The 13,626-nt window shown below is 34.4% G+C and overlaps 1 pseudogene; it reads right to left on the bottom strand.

The window, feature by feature from the left end:
• Positions 1-5,909: 5,909 nt before the first annotated feature.
• On the bottom strand, positions 5,910-8,288 carry LOC128174081 (uncharacterized; annotated as a pseudogene).
• Positions 8,289-13,626: the final 5,338 nt, after the last annotated feature.

The following is a 13,626-nucleotide window of genomic DNA, read 5'->3' as shown; positions in this document are numbered from 1 at the left end:
TACGTGGTTGTGTATTCTGCGAGATGTATAACAAAACAGAACTCGGGAATGTACGTAATCTGGAAAGCTTCAATTAACGATTAAGTTATAAAGATAATGGGTTTATAAAATTGCATTACAAAGAACAAGCAAAAAGAAAAAAAGATGACAGAAGAAATGGCAAAAGGGCTTAAAATGACCACAGTTGCTGATTAAAATAATAAATAATTGCACTGCACTGCTCATAATATCATTAAAAAATCAACTGAATGCATGCTTCAAGAAAATATGAAAATTAAGAAAACCTGCAGGTCCTATGACGTCATTTTATCGTCATGGAAACGTCATGTTTAGTAAAAATGGCAAGAAAATTAATATTTTATAATCATTTTTCGAAAAATTCCTACACTCCACAGTCATGTGCCAAAATCTCCTTTAAATATATGATTCCTTATAACTTCATATTTATTATAGCTAAATATCTTTTGGGCACACGCTTGTGGATGGGTTCAAATTTTAAAAAACCGCATATCAATTTAGGAAAAAAATTGATTAAAATTAAGAGAGAACATTTCTTATTTTGCTTCCGTGGTTATGAAAACTGCGTCATTTATTTACTACTAAAGAAATAGTCAAAGTTGTTTTAAAATCCAAGAATATGTGAAGATGATTATACTTGTACAGTACCAGTAAATGTTTAATTGCTCATAAATACTGTCCCACAATATACTTTATAACGTATTCTGATATTCTCTAAGAATAAAGTTCTGGTTAAAGTGTATCTTATTAACATTTTAACAGGCATTATAAAACAAAATTCTGAGTTCTCAAGTAAAATTTCATTCCAATACAAAATATAATTAATGTATACAGCACTATTTACAATACACGTGAGGAATATCCTTCATCGGACATATTTTAGCAACGACCTGTACATCGCCGACATTTTGCTCTAGCGCGTCCTTATATTAGATAAATCCCAACAAAGGATCAACAGTCGATGAAACAGCATGTCTTAGATACGACATTTTAACACAAGAACGCTGAACAGCATCCAGGTTTGTTACAATGTTTATCAAATCCAAATCGATGATGAATTATAACACAATTATTTATGTAAAATACATATGTAGTGTGAAGCAGATACATGATTCGCAGACAAGCAGCCAGCGGGTGATTTATTTACCAACGCTTATTTGTTTGAAGATTGAGAGTCATTAAATATGTTTAATATTAACGATATAGTTTAGAATAAAGAGAATTAGGGTCTAGAATCAATGGTCAGCGGTCATTTTTATTCTTTGTTGATCAGTGAAAAAAAAAACCACTGCTGCATGCTGGCGTGCTGCATCACTCGTTATCTTAACACCGCAGTCCAATTTTTTTTTAAATGAGAATTACTTCCGTAAAAATCATGTATAAAAAAATTTAATCATTCTTTTATTAAAATAACACATTTTATTCAAATATAATCTGTCGTATGCTCCAATCTGCAAAAGTGTGGATCATGTCTGTTGTATTTGTAATAAATTTTACCTTCGGTAAACATTGTCAGCGTGGCCTATGAAAAATTATTTAAAATCGGCAAAACAGAATCAATTTGTTGTCAACTTTGCTCATTACAAAATGAAGATATTATACATTTATTTATTGGCTGTAATGAACTATATGAAATAATAAACAAATTATTTGTGTATCATTTAGAAAAAGTATTCAAAGATGTAGATGTAAATATTTTCAATACTTTAAAATTTGATGAGATGTTTTTCTCATCATTGTCAACGGGTATAACAAATGTAAATACACTTTTTGTTAATTTCTTTTTATCTATATGTAGATTAAATATATACAAACAACGACAACTGTTTATCAAAAGTACATGTTAAGACAATTTATTTCATATAATCATTACCAATTGTGTATCAAGGAAAACAGAAGAAATATTTTCTCCAAATTATTTTTGAACAAAAATCCTCTAGTTAAAGAAACAGAGGGTGGGTTGATATTCAATTTTTAATACTTGTCCTTTTGTATAAATTCATTTGTTTATTAGACATTGTTGTTTTTAAGAATTGATATGTACAGTGTGTAGTATGTTGAATATCAATAAAAGATAAAAAAAAAAAAATCCGTGCACTTCATGCACTGCGACTAGATTATCAGAAGTTCGAATACCAGCATCCGCGCACTACAAATTTTTTTTTCATCAAAATAACATAGGTGTTAACAAATTTAACCTCATTCAAATAAATAAAAGCAACACGGTATATTGTCATGTATAAGTTTAAAGTAATGTAATTTTAAGAAACCAAATAATTATTACTTGCATACAAAAGATATTTATACTTCACATATATTTATAAAACGCTGTTCAGCATGTCTTCAAATAGATATTACTCGTGCGTCCTGTGTTCATCTTAACCAAAAGTAAGAGACAGACGACCATTGGTTGGACCAAAAAATAAGCAACCACGGAAATTCCTACACCAAAGATTCTTTATAGAACATTCCAAAATATTTAATCCAGGAAGCGTCAATATGTAACAAATCCAGAATCCGTTGTTCCCAAGAAATGAATGCAGCTATTGGTAATTCCAAGAAGTTTTATAAACAGAACCTTGATCCTAATAATGAAACTGAATACGTTCCATCAACCAAGCAAGCAAAGACGACTCCTCGATCACCACCACGTATAACACTACCCATACCATCAGTGGGAGGTAGCCGTTCCCAGTGTGCTGTGTGCAAACGTTGTGGCCCGAAACTCGTCGTTGTGCCAACAAATGCCAGACATAATCTGTTTTTGGACAAATTTCTGATATTGCCTGTTGGAGCTAAATGCTGCCCTGAACATTTGTCCAACAATGTCTTCAATACTTAAGCAACACAACAGATCTCTCAATCTAGATGTACATCCATGTTTAATCATTCAGATCTAATGAGCCTAATTACAGAAATTCGAGATATTACAATAAATGGGAACGAAAAGCGAATCGATTTTGACAACGACAAGTCTTTATCAGATTCTGACATCTTAACTCTGACGGGCATATCAGGGAGGAACTTAGATGACCTTTGTTTGGAAGTTCAAGGACAACTCCGTGAATCGAGTACACGCAGTGTTCGCATATGTTTAGGCATATTCCTTACCAAACTGAGAACAGGCATGCCAAATAAAATGTTGTCAACATTATCTAACTTAGGTAGGGACTCTGTACGACGTGCCATTGCATCAGCTCGAAAATATCTTTCGCAACATTTTGTGCCATCACACTTGGGTTTCCAGCACATCAGCAGAGAAGAAGTCATATCGTCACCTACTCGCCCATTAGAGCAATCTCTATTCGGTCAGGGCATGCATCCAGCAATTTTTGTAGCCGATGGTACTTATATTTACATACAAAAAGTCAGCAGTTTAAATTTCAACGCAAGAGCTACAGTTTGCATAAACACAGACCATTGGTAAAACCAATGGTGTTTGTTTCTACCAGTGGATACATTCTTAGTGTGATTGGCCCCTATTACAGTGACGGGAAAAACAATGATGCCAAAATCATGAAACACATAATTCAGAATGACATTGAATAATTAAAACATTGGGTTTGTGAAAATGATGTCATTATCGTTGACCGCGGTTTCAGAGACTCGGTCGAACTGCTGCACGAAATTGGCGTCAGAACAGAAATGCCTTCCATTGTAAAAAAGGGTGAATCCTAACTCCCAGTAGAGGAAAGCAACACCACTTGACTAATTACGAAGATACGTTGGATTGTAGAATCTGTCAACGGCCGTATAAAGCAATGGAAATATCTTGACCGAGTTCTTCCCAACAGTCAAATACCGTACGAAGAAGATTTTTAAAGATTTACTCTATATATTCCTATGTAAAACTTTGACCCCCCATTGTGGGCCCAACCTAACCCCAGGGGTTATGATTTTCACAACTTTGAATCTACACTACCTGAGGATGCTTCCACACAAGTTTCAGCTTTCCTGGCTGATTAGTTTCTGAGAAGAAGATTTTTAAAGATTTATTCTATATATTCCTATGTAAAACTTCGACCCCCATTGTGGCCCCACCCTACCCCTGGGGGTCATGATTTTCACAACTTTGAATCTACACTACCTGAGGATGCTTCCACACAAGTTTCAGCTTTCCTGGCTGATTAGTTTCTGAGAAGAAGATTTTTAAAGATTTACTCTATATATTCCTATGTAAAACTTCGACCCCCCATTGTGGCCCCAACCTAACCCCAGGGGTTATGATTTTCACAACTTTGAATCTACACTACCTGGGGATGCTTCCACACAAGTTTCAGCTTTCCTGGCTGATTAGTTTCTGAGAAGAAGATTTTTAAATATTTATTCTATATATTCCTATGTAAAACTTCGACACCCCCATTGTGGCCCCACCCTACCCCCCGGGGTCATGATTTTCACAACTTTGAATCTACACTACCTGAGGATACTTCCACACAAGTTTCAGCATTCCTGGCTGATTTGTTGCTGAGAAGAAAATTTTTAAAGATTTACTCTATATATTCCTATGTAAAACTTTGACCCCCCATTGTGGGCCCAACCTAACCCCAGGGGTTATGATTTTCACAACTTTGAATCTACACTACCTGAGGATGCTTCCACACAAGTTTCAGCTTTCCTGGCTGATTAGTTTCTGAGAAGAAGATTTTTAAAGATTTATTCTATATATTCCTATGTAAAACTTCGACCCCCCATTGTGGCCCCACCCTACCCCTGGGGGTCATGATTTTCACAACTTTGAATTTACACTACCTGAGGATGCTTCCACACAAGTTTCAGCTTTCCTGGCTGATTAGTTTCTGAGAAGAAGATTTTTAAAGATTTACTCGATATATTCCTATGTAAAACTTCGACCCCCCATTGTGGCCCCAACCTAACCCCAGGGGTTATGATTTTCACAACTTTGAATCTACACTACCTGAGGATGCTTCCACACAAGTTTCAGCTTTCCTGGCTGATTTGTTTCTGAGAAGAAGATTTTTAAAGATTTATTCTATATATTCCTATGTAAAACTTCGACACCCCCATTGTGGCCCCACCCTACCCCCGGGGGTCATGATTTTCACAACTTTGAATCTACACTACCTGAGGATACTTCCACACAAGTTTCAGCTTTCCTGGCTGATTAGTTTCTGAGAAGAAGATTTTTAAAGATTTACTCTATATATTCCTATGTAAAATTTCGACCCCCCATTGTGGCCCCACCCTACCCCCGGGGGTCATGATTTTCACAACTTTGAATCTACACTACCTGAGGATACTTCCACACAAGTTTCAGCTTTCCTGGCTGATTAGTTTCTGAGAAGAAGATTTTTAAAGATTTACTCTATATATTCCTATGTAAAACTTCGACCCCCCATTGTGGCCCCACCCTACCCCCGGGGGTCATGAATTTCACAACTTTGAATCTACACTACCTGAGGATGCTTCCACACAAGTTTCAGCTTTCCTGGCTGTTTAGTTTCTGAGAAGAAGATTTTTAAAGATTTACTCTATATATTCCTATGTAAAACTTCGACCCCCATTGTGGCCCCACCCTACCCCCGGGGGTCATGAATTTCACAACTTTGAATTTACACTACCTGAGGATGCTTCCACACAAGTTTCAGCTTTCCTGGCTTTCTGGTTCTTGAGAAGGAGATTTTTGAAAATTTCTCGAAATTTTTCATTAATTTCTAATTATCTCCCCTTGAAAACGGGTGTGGCCCTTAATTTTCACAACTTTGAATCCCCTTTGCCTAAGGATGATTTGTGCCAAGTTTGGTTGAAATTGGCCAAGTAGTTCTTGAGAAGATGTTGAAAATGTGAAAAGTTTACAGACAGACGGACGGACAGACGGACGGACAGACGGACGACAGACAAAATGTGATCAGAATAGCTCATTTGAGCTTTCAGCTCAAGGTGAGCTAAAAACGTGCGTAGCCACTGTGCGTGGATAGAAATGTCTGTCCATTGGAAGTAAACATCTCGTTGAAAGAACCATTATAAAAACCGTCAGTGGTTATTACAGCTTTTTTTATTGCATCACACACTAAAATTGAGTAAAATGTATGCATGCTTAAGAAGACAGGATAACACACATAATACTATTTCATTAAGAGTTAAAAAAGACAATAAAATACTTTTAAATATTCAAAATATCACAAACCTACGAGCTCATACCAGGCACGTAGCATCGTTTTTGAAAGTGGGGGGGCCAGACTCATCCAAAAAATCTTGACAAGCAAAAAAAAAAAAAAAAAAAAGGAAATTTTAACTTTTCCAAAATCTTCAAAATCCTAATCCGTGGGGGGGGGGGGGGGGGGGGGGGGGGGGGGGGCTGGGATAGTATATAACTTCAATTTCATTCCTTATTTCCTTATTTTCATATCAATTTTTTACATACTCCTAAAAAAGTGGGGGGGCCAACTCTATGATAATTCAATTTTTTATATGTAAATTTTAAAAAATGTGTTGCTGCGAGAAAAAGTGGGGGGGCAGGGCCCCCCCTGGCCCCCCCCTGATGCTACGTGCCTGCATATTGCGTTAAAAAAACTGAACGCTTATGTAGTGACCTACTTCACATGCCGAACCTTCGAATCCGGGTTTACATTTTATACAAAAACCTGTCCTGGGATAACACGTCTCACAGTTAGAAGGGCAGGGCTTTGAACATTCCGCTAGATCCGCCACAGGACTTGGACATCCTTAGTTTAAAACAAAACACGATTTAAATTGAGTACACGTGCACTTGTTATTAGTGGAATATTCAAGGAGTAGGCCTACAAAAGTTTTTTTTTTTAATTGTCTTTCAGACAAAATTATGATTGTTTATGTACATGTATGTGGTGTATATTATCAGTTGTCATTATAACATGTTCTCTATGTTTATAATGCGACGCTATTAGAATATATATATGCAACGAGCTATTTATCAAAAGTATGGCGGGTGATTCTAATACGCAATACCATAAACCTCCACTTCACACAAATCCCCAAAAGCTTTGTGACGATAATCAGGCCCGTAATAGACCCCAGGCCGACGTTCATTGTAGTAGATGACGTATTTCCCACTGTGTTCACATTTTATGGTCAAGTGATCCAGTAAAGTATATTTAATAAACCCAGGGTCTTTATAACACAATATACCGTCATCTTTGTCGGACGTGTTCGAAATGTACACTGCAAACCCGAGGTAATATGGCGCAAACCTACTCCTGAAAACTGAATGTTTAAAATAAAAAAAATTATCTTCAAAGAACATATAAAAGTTAAATGCCAAATTATAAACTGTTTGTCAAATAAAACATTAATCAAAATTGTATACAATATATATACAATTATAGATACCCACGATTGATACGGCCATTTTGCACTTTCAGCCAGATGTCGTTACTTTTGCTAAAGTATTCTTTCTTATATTGTCTACTTTTTAAAGTTTATATTAAAATATTACAGTACAGTCTTAAATTTCCTTGACTATTGATCCTTCTTATGTTTCAATCGGTTTTTTATGTGAACATATATTCTACGTTACGTACGTGCTGTAGAATTATCCGTCCTGAAATACAGGTTAATGAAGCTAATCCTGTACTGTTTCTGCAGACTCACCCACCACGTAATACTTTCATCTGGACTTGTAATTGTACACTCTCCGTCGCTATAATGGCGGGATTACATCCCGTCAACAGCTTTATCACTCGAATACAACTTATCATAGGTTGAGGACTGCCATGTGCGTTTTTTATAGCTCAAGTTCTCCAGATCAAAGAACACCAAAATACAAGCTTAAATTTTATTAGGTACTTTTAGTTCACACACTTTCAAAATATTGTATTTGATAATATGGGTTTTTTCAGCGTTAAACTATTACATTAATAAAATTACTAAGAGGCAATATATAGATATAAAAGTATCTAATATATTCAATTATATTATAATCAGTAACCTAGAATTGGTTTAACTTTATTTAACAACTGGGATTCGGATAAGTAGTAAATGGGATATAAAATATAAAAATATAATTGAAAGTGATAATTTATTTAATGTAATGAAAAAGCCTAGATTATCTCTTTAACTTTATTCTTTTGGTAAAACTTCACTTCTGAATGTTCCTGCTATATGTATATTATAAGAAATATGTCATTCTACATAAGAAAGCACAATACCGAGTCCCTTCCTTACCCCATGTCTTATTATCTGTTCTTGAAAAGATGCGCTAAATTCGCCTAGGTCTCTGCAAAATCACTACCCACATTGCAAATACTTGGTTCACCTTTGTTCAGGAGCATACTTGAATGATAATACCAACTAATACTTTACCATCAACTTGTATATCACTTTGATGCTTATCAATAATTGATGTCATTTGAAAAGTCGGACGACGCAGCGCCATATTGACTGTAAAAAATAAATGGAATAAGTGTGTGAAGCGTATGTCAACGATTTAGGCGGAAGGTGCATAATAATAAAATACTTAAAGAAAAAGAAACAAAAAATCTCTTCATTTTTTGTAACTGATATGGCTTCGCAGATAATATAAGACAGCAGCAATGGAAATCAACTTACAATGACGACACGTGAAACACTAAATTTGGTTATTTTCAGCGCCTCATTTTTATCATTGGCGTTTTTTTGTTGTTGCTGTAATTGATATTAGACTAATTGCGTGATAGTTTCGCAAGAACAACACTCAAATTGGCTTAAGAAATCATTAAGAAAATAACGAGAGCCGTAGTAATGCTGCTGTATCGCTTGTACTCACGTTAGGTTGTGCTCACTTTCCATTTATTTATTTATTTTGTCCCCGGCATTGCTTTAAATAATAGACAATTAAAAGGACTCATTATTTCTATATAAATCGTCTCTTCTGTAAATGTAATTTATATCAGCAGCCTCGGACACTGTGAATGCTGTCGGCGAAATTCAACTTACTCGGAAATGTTCGTGATATTTAGCACAGATCAAAGTGTCTGGTTGGAACCAAAGGTCATATTCAATAAATCATCTAATCATGACTTGTTCCAAACATGAAAATTAGACTATGATTGAAATCCATGGCAGTCATGATAAAAATAACTCCGTGGAAAAATATGTAGATAACTGATGCATTTATATCTGATGTTTCACAGTTAAGTTAAATGTCTTACATTTTAATGGAGTTTACCTGAAATGAATTAAAATCTTATATTTAACTCTTATTTTTTTACAGCATTCCCATTTAAGAAAACTTACCAAAAGAAAATATAATAGCTAACTTTATTATACATATCCCATTCAAGATGATTTTATTGAGGAAAAGGTGAAAATTCACTTTATAATACAATGAAATTGAATGAAAATTGACATTGGAGAAGTAAAAAGATCTTGCTTAAAAAAGACACCAGGAAAAAATGCATCGTAGGAAAAACAATTTCAAAATAATTTCTAGAATAAAATTTAAACAAATGAGAATAAGCAAAAATAAAAATTGTATGCATAATTAAGATTCGTCGGAAACAAAATGCAATAATGAACTTCTTTTTATAGAATTCATAGCAAGAGAAAATGCAATAACTCACTTCTTTTAAAATGATCACAATAGCGACCGTCGTAGTCGGGAGTACAATACCCGAGACACAGTCCGATTATCAGGTTTAATTGGTAAGCTTTTGCATTTAACAAAAACGACATTCACGCGGCGTAAAACGCAGCGTGTGAAGGCCCACGCTGAACACTTAGTTAACGGTGATCGCGAGTGCAGGGCTATGAAAATACAACAAGTACTAATTAGCAATTGTATTCGTCATATTTTTAACTAAAGTGGTTAATGAAATGTTTGGCATAGTCAGGTTTTAAATATCGTTTACCAACCAAAAATGGGTTTCAATGGCAGTTAAACAAAGATTACAAGATAGATTTATTCAAAATTGGCATTCTGATATAAATCTTTCACCAAAAGAAGTTACATATAACATTCTTAGAGCCAATTTTGGTTATAAAAAAAAGAAGTATTTAGATATTTTACCCCTGAAATTCAGAAAAATTCTTGTAAAATTGTGTACTTCAAATCACCATCTACCAGTTGAACTGGGAAGATGGGAAGGTATCCGATTAAATGAAAGATGTTGTCCTTTCTGTAACACAACACGTGTAGCCGATGGATTTCATTATATTTTAGAATGTGATGCAATATCACAAGTCCGGAACAATTTCATAGATAAAAACATTTCAGCTAGACCAAATGTGCTAAAATGTTCGTACCTTATGACAACATGTAACATGAAATTGTTGAGAAAATGGTGTATGTTTATAACAAAGATAGACGAGGTAGTCTGTCCTCCATGAGTTTCAACTTGTATAACTTTTTGCAACTTATAATTATATATGTTTATACTTTTGTACCTCTGACGTAATTTATATGTATATTTCAATGTTATTTACCATATGTTTGAAATGGTTTTGAGTGAATATGTGAACTGAACTGCAGAGAAGAGAATACGAAATTGTGAATGACAAACGTTTGATGATGCACCATAAACGCACACTGAACACACGATAAAGTAATTGTGAGTAAACAGTTTGCGGACGCAAAAATTTCTCTCAAATTGAACAATCATGTAACGGCCTGAAAAGTAAATAATCAATTAAATATGAGTCTATTTGATGAAAATTCAGTGCATTAGAGAAGAAAGGCAGTACAGTCTTCAATTTAGAGAAGAACGTCCAAATCGTTTGTATTGAATACGACGTAGTAACAGTGAAGAGATACGGCCGCATTGGGTAGCAGGATAAAAAAATCGATAGCATGCATATGACACTAGAAAGGAATGACTCATACCTTTTTCTTTATTTCTTAAGCAGGAAAATTTGTATATATATAGACGTTTTAAATAATTCAGGAGGATACAATTTCAGTGCTCCCAATTAATGGAGTATACTGCATTTTGAATTGTTTGTGAGAAGATTTATCAAATGAGAGTAGGTAGATTTTTATCGTATTTAAATGGACACGGTATTAAGTAGTAACTTGTCCAGATAAATACAATTGTAAATGGCGATTAAAATATATATGTAAACCTTAATATAATACGATAATTTTATAATCATATGCAATTTTGGTCGATATAGTGCCGCCTTTAATTTATAGTATAAATGAGCCTCTATCCCTTGTTGTTTCTATCGTACTGTATCATGCATACATGACTAATGTATGTCTTGGTTTAGAAGCATGTTGTCTAATTTAAGGAAATTTAAAAAATAGTTCAAGAGTTACTGCTTCATCCATTCATATAAACCTATTATTACAAAATAGTATTCATATAGGTCTCAATATAAAATAAATTGCATATCTAAAGTTAATAACTAACTATTTTAATTTCACATTTTGAAATTGTTTGCATTTACATAATCCATAAGACATGTATGTTTCTTAAAACGATAAGGTCATAGTGAGATAGTTGCCTAAATGAAATGGATTGTAAGTGTGTAGTCACATAAAATGGCATGTATTTCAGAGTTGAAATATGTGTTTATAGGTTTTTGTCTAGAACGTTTCAGCATTGAAAGAGGGATAGACATATCTAAATTCAATTAAACTTGTATAGAGAATAGTTTGTGAGTTAAAAGGTTTTATTAAAAATCGAAAATGACACACAGTTCTCTTGTGCTTTTTGTTCACGAGATTTCTGTGCTCGATGTCAGGAAATCCATAGCACGAATCTGTCTGTGAAATACCATGATGTTGTTATTTATCGTGAGAAACTACGAAACTTTTCGGAAGATGAAGTTTGTACTATCCACCCTGACGGATATTCAAAATTTTACTGTGAGACTTGTGAATTACCTATCTGTAACCTATGCACTAGTCACCGGGAGCGTTTATCACAAGATGCTCGAACAGCCTATAAAAAACATCGCCATAAGTGTAAAAATTGCATTTGCATTATCGGAAATGACACTCTCTTTAACAGACATGTTCTCTTGTCAGGAATCAGTATGAATTTTAAAACTTGTCATGCATTTTTTTCTGAAATTCAAACAAAGCTTGTAGAAAAAGCACGGACATTTAAAAATGTTTTGGATAATATTTCTTCAAATGTTGACATAGTATTTCGTTTCGTCTTGAATTATAAGATTCAAAATCAGATGATAAAAATGCGTAGATATATAGCAAAAGTTCAAAACTATGAATATCAGTATGAAAATCCATCGATCAAGACGATAAATTCATTATATTCCTAAAGAAAAGACGACTTTTCGAAAAACAGGACAGTCCCTTTCTTCCCCAAAACATTGTGTTCACAATTGCTGATTCGGTAAACAAAGACGATTTTACTGTAGTACTGAGTGACATTCAAATAAAATCAAAAGGGAAACGATTTGCAGGAAATGATTGTCTGTTGCAACTAATGCCTGCCCCGATTCAAATTGGAAATATTAAAGTTACAGGCGTCAATGGTTGTTCACACATATGTAATATTTCATCGAAGTTGGTCTGGGTCAGTGATAAAAACAATCTTGTTTTGGCACTTACAAAAGGAGAAACTCTGCATCATCTTAATGATTTGTATTATTTACAGCACACTAGCAAACTGTCTTCCTCCCGAACAGGATTGCACACTGTTAACGGTATCGGTGAACTGTTTTATATAAATACGGATTTTGTAATAACCAAACTTTCAAGCGATTTAAAAACAACATCAACATTTATCACAAGAACGGACTTTGAGTGGACACCAGTGTGCATTTATTGCTCTATGATCACTGGAGACTTACTAGTCGGAATCGTAGGAACAGCACCTGGTAAAAAATCAAAACCCATAGCAAAGATAAATAGATATAACACCAACGGAGAACTGACTCAAGCAATACAATATGACAAGTCCAAAAACGAAATAAATGATAACCCTTCCTTTATAGCAGAGAACAACAACGGAGATGTTGTGGTGTCTGATATATTTCGTGTTGTCGTCACAAACACAGGGGGTCATTATCGTTTCTCATATATTGGACAATCGAAAAAATTACAAATACCGGAACAATTATGTACCGACGCTTTGTCAAACATGTTGGTGTGGAATTGATAAACAAAGACGGCCAATTCATTTGTACACTGCTTGGAGCGTACAATATGTTTACACCATGGAGCCTAAGTTATGATGTCAGCATACATGCTATCTGGGTCGGCTCAAGCGACACAAACATGCTGTCTTTCTGGAGTTATATAGCTCGAAAGAATTCCCCTCTAAACGGTGATCATAATTTATAAGATACAGTAAAACACGGTCATAACGAAGTGACTGAGGCGGGTGATTTTACTTCGTTATAATCGTAATTTGTTATATATTTCAAATTTACAGCATGTAATAAGGTCACAGGAAATGAAAATCACTTTGCTGTAAGCGTCAATTCATTATAATCCTGTTCGCTATAACCGTGTTTTACTGTATATGTTTTCAATATTTACTTATTTCTGTGAGTGTACTTAACTACATCCACATCTCAATATTTATGTTCTCTAAACAAGTTATTAGAGATAGTTTTTATTTCAAAAGATATGGAATTGCCATTGATTGCGATATATGCATTTAATACCATTCAGATATAAAATAATTCGACACTTTTCAACTCGGTTTACATGTATCTTTT

Source organism: Crassostrea angulata, chromosome 2, assembly GCF_025612915.1.
Source record: "Crassostrea angulata isolate pt1a10 chromosome 2, ASM2561291v2, whole genome shotgun sequence".
NCBI classification, from domain to species: domain Eukaryota; kingdom Metazoa; phylum Mollusca; class Bivalvia; order Ostreida; family Ostreidae; genus Magallana; species Magallana angulata.
This window is presented reverse-complemented; position numbering and strand designations above follow the sequence as displayed.